Genomic DNA, 4,771 nt, shown 5'->3' with positions numbered 1-4,771 from the left:
CCCACCATCATGCTGGTTGCCGTCGTATAAGTGAAATATTCTTGAGTACGGCGTGAAACAGCAATCAAATAAATAAATAAATCTTACGAAAATTTGTTGTTTTTTTTAAGTTATTTTATGTAGTGAAGATGCCAAAGATGCCATTGGTATCTGTTTGAGGTCTAGGCCATGCCTCACATTATACTCACACCGGACCAACTAATCATGTTTCCTTGCTCTAACCTCTCAGTGCTGTGCACCAAGCAAGGCACTATTTGTCGGATACAAATTTGTAGATATCTGACATTAGGAGAAGCTTAAGTAGCTCGAGGGGACCTCCGTGGCTCAGTCGGTTAGCGCGCTAACGCAGCGTAATGACCCAGGAGCCCCTCACCAATGCAGTCGCTGAGAGTTATATGTGTATCAAGGAAATATCTATCTGGTTACCATGGCAACCCCGGAAACAGACAAATGTGTTGCGACACACCGATAGTTCTTGATATATATATCTACCAAAAATCAAAACTATATACAGAAAAACAATTGTGTTGTGTCCCATATACAGTCATATTCTATATAGTTTATATATTGGGAAAATGGTGGTGTGGTTAACATCACACATACTCCTTACAGCGCATGCCCCACTCTCTACGGTCGCGTTACATCAGTACCATCACTATCAAGATTTGCGCAGAATTTTGAACAAAGACGTCACTTGGGGTCACTCTGATGAAACCGGGAGTGATACCAGAAAACACAAAACCTCCGTCTCAACCTTTATATCTAATAATACTCTAAATACAGACATTTTATCTAAAGTATGCACAACACGATTCTAACCAATACCTAAACCAACTTTATTGCTGAATGCTGACTAAATACTTCCGCGCCAAAACACCAGTGGTAAGGATAAGCCTAAACGATCCAACGTGCGTCGCACAGGCTTGTCCAATGATCAAGCTTGTCTCGTGGTGACAGTGATGTAAAGCAAGCGGCACATCCGTTGTAACTGCAGTCATACCTATTTATAGAGAATATTTTGGGGACAATGCGATCTGATTACCATGACGACCTCGAAAATGGGCATGTGAGTGTCGACACATTGTCATCTTTATTTATGTACAAAACAATGAAAACTGTTAAAAATAAGTTTTAAACCCGGCGCACACGAGAGCTAGGTGCTTAAAAAATTCATTCGTGGCACTTGCCTTAAGCACTTAACTCTTGTCTGCTGCGAACTTTTCTGAAAGTTTTTGTCCTTTGTAGAGCTGCGCCAAATATCTAGGCCTAACGTGTTTGATAATTTCTTCCATTCATACACGATGCCGCGTACGGCGAACGAAAGCTACAGCCTTGTTAGTAGTCGCCATTGCGCATGCGTTCCAGGGTCACATGATCTACAAGATGGATGTCCACAACGATATGGTAGCAGACGCTATATTAGAAGATAAGTTATTTAAATTATGACCAGAATATCCATGTGTAAATTATTTTCGCTCCTCAGATTTCCAAGATCGGGATAAGAGAACTGGTAATATTTGCATTTATACGTTCATAACACACGGATGTCCGCTTTGATCGGCAGTCTGCATGATGTCGTTGTGGCCCGCCATCTTCCGGATCATGTGTCCCGCAAACGAGCGCTAGCGACTACTTGAAAGGCGACAGCTTTCGTTCCCTGGACGCGGTAAGGCATCGTGTATGAATGAGAGAAATTATCAAACACGTTAGATATTTGGCGCAGCTCCACAAAAGGCAAAAACTTACAGAAAAGTACACCCCATACAAGAGTTGTGTGCCTAAGGCAAGTGCCACGAATGAATTTTTGCTAAGCACATAGCTCTCGTCTGCAACGGATCTAATTAGACTGTACAAGAAATCTGATCACCGTGCCAACAACGGAAATGAGCACTCCACATTGAGATATGAATACGCCGAGCCTTACCTAATAGCGAGCAGGCGAATAAAAACACAAAACAAGCAAATACTTCATACTAAAACAAGTATTTATTCTTATATCTTGTATCTGCCTGTCAGAGTTTTGAGTTGTATGACATAATAAACAATGTATAAATATGTATTTCTCGTAAACGTAAGTTGAAAGGCTAAACGCCCCAAACACATGGATACTATAATCACGTTACCATGAACACCAAACAATTTCCACCTTTGTGAAATTCATTCTGATTTAAGTAACTGTCACTGGTCCTTCTTGTAATGACAACTACTTGTTCATGTGTTATTTCATAAAACCATTCGAGTCTGCACGCTAGCTTCAGGGCATAGTTCAACTACATGTAGGCCTACAGATTTTAACAGCAATGATTTATATTTTTTCGTTCAAGAATTTGTCTATTTTATGGGTGAAGGAAATATGGAGTGCCCGTGTAAATCAACGACCATTCCCAGATGTAAAAAATATACATACAAGATTGGTGGAAGACAAGTGGTCTTCAATGTACGTGGACTGGTGGAAGACAAGTGGTCTTCAACGTACGTGTGGTTATAAGCATGCCAACCACATGTGCATACACACTCAGCTAACTTACTCCATGGATTGTTAAGGATTGTCAATATTCCTTTCAATATAGCACTGGACGTATAACTACATATCAAAAAACGCCCAGGACCAAGCTAACAGGAAAAAGACTCTTAGACCAGTGTTCTAATACTCTCAGAAATCAACACTGTGCACAATAACGCAAAATGGTATTTTAGTAACATTATCGGCACTTGTGGTGTGTGTTTTAATACTGTTAAAATGTATTAATATTTAGGCCCATGTAAGTAAACAGTGGCCTCCTGGTTTCATGTTCAAGTATACGAACTCAATAAGATTTACACTCCACACAAGTTGCCATGATTTAAACATGGAGGTACATACGCAAGGAGCAACAACTCACACAGTCAGCCAGCGAGCCGGCTGGACATATCCTCTGTGCCTCTCTACTCGGAATGAAATCTCCCGTGGCCACGCGGTCTCTGATGTTCAGTGTTTGATACCGCGCTTCACAGCAAATACGCCAGCCTGGCTTAGGGTGAACTGTCAAGAAAAGTTATCCCATCATCCGCACTTACTTTGAGTAAGAAAGCGTCAATTCCAAATTCTGCGTACAACAAAGATGTAACAAGGTCCATATATACCTCCATGATTTAAACAGATCTAATAATAAATGTTAGTACATGTACCTGTCCCATATCAGGGTATGGCGCTCAACATACCATGGCTATAAATCAAACAACTTGTTCACCGATACAAATCGTAAGAAATACAGCATCCTGAGGACACAAAATGTGTCTACCGTAATTCCTCAACCTTTTCGCACACGGAAGAGCCACTTTAAGCACAATTAATGTCCATTTTTAATTTGATTCTGGAGACAAAACCACATAGGTTGGATTCGCCAATATCCGGGATTCACAAAAAGTGTAATTTTATCAGTCTACATAGAATAATGCCATGCTGTCTTAACGTTAAAAAAAAAACATGTATTCATCAACGAAATTTCTCAACTTGTCAAAAACGCACCAATTTGTTGCCAAAAATCAGTTGAAAAATTTTGCGACCAACACATATAATAGCCTAACTAGCCAGTAAATATTTGGAACACCCTACATTTAGGCATATTTGCACACATAAGTACAAGTAAAATTGTTTTGGCAATGTTTTGTCCACACCAAACATCTGTACCTCTTGTAAAGCCTAAAATCGGCTAAGCATACCAGTGTAGATTTATCTTACAGATCATACTATAATTGGGAATAACAGACACGAAAATGATGCCGACAGAAATATACTCACAGGAGATTATATGTTTTCTGGAAGTCTTTGACAGAAATTCATGTCTGCACCAACAAGTTATAATGCACAAATTGTAAACACAAATTCTGCTTTGGTAATGAGCGCCTGACAGGATTGTGACAGTGTTGATATTATGCTTTGCATGCTGCATACAACATTCTTCCTACAATGAAACGAAAATAGTTTGAAAGTATAATTAAATGATTCCCATTTCCAGTAAACATAAAACAATAAAGTTATTGGTTAAACAAAATACATACATATTAAAATAAAAAGGTACACTTTGTAAGTCAGTAAATTATGCTTTAGTATTATTAGAGATAAAAAGGCAACAAAACTGGATAAAGGTAAAACAATCAAGTCTACACAAGTTATGTAAGGATGGTCGCTAGAGTGCCCACACTGAGCTTGACATAAAGGTTTGAAAGTGCGGGGTGCCTGCTGTCAGCAGCGCACTATACATTTCAAACTACAATTAGTTTCAACACCCTACATACAAACGTACTTCCAATGCCATAACCATGCAAACCTGCTTTCACCAGTATATTCAACACCTAACTGCAGCTTTTATCCCCATATATGTCTACACTATACACGTTAACAGCCCCCTTAACTGATAACCTTCAACAGTGCGTTCTACGCCTAGCTGCAAATTTTGTCCCCACATAAGTCTAACCCATATACGTGAACAGCCCCTAAACTTGCTTTCACCAGTATGTTCAACACCTAACTGCAGCTTTTATCCCCATATATGTCTACACCATACACCTGAAAAGTCCCCTAAACCTGCTTTCATGAGTTGCGCACACTTCACACCTAACTGCAGCTTTTAGCACCACATGTCTACATCACAGACATGTACATTTACAGGTTACACGAGTTCACTGATTTTTCTTACTATTTATGTAGTAAATCTGTCAACTTCAACCTGAAAAATATGCATGCCCTACCTTTAGCATGGTACAATGCCATACCACCACCATACTTGCA

The sequence above is a fragment of the Liolophura sinensis genome, chromosome 10 (genome assembly GCF_032854445.1).
Source record: "Liolophura sinensis isolate JHLJ2023 chromosome 10, CUHK_Ljap_v2, whole genome shotgun sequence".
In the NCBI taxonomy this organism is placed as follows: domain Eukaryota; kingdom Metazoa; phylum Mollusca; class Polyplacophora; order Chitonida; family Chitonidae; genus Liolophura; species Liolophura sinensis.
This window is presented reverse-complemented; position numbering follows the sequence as displayed.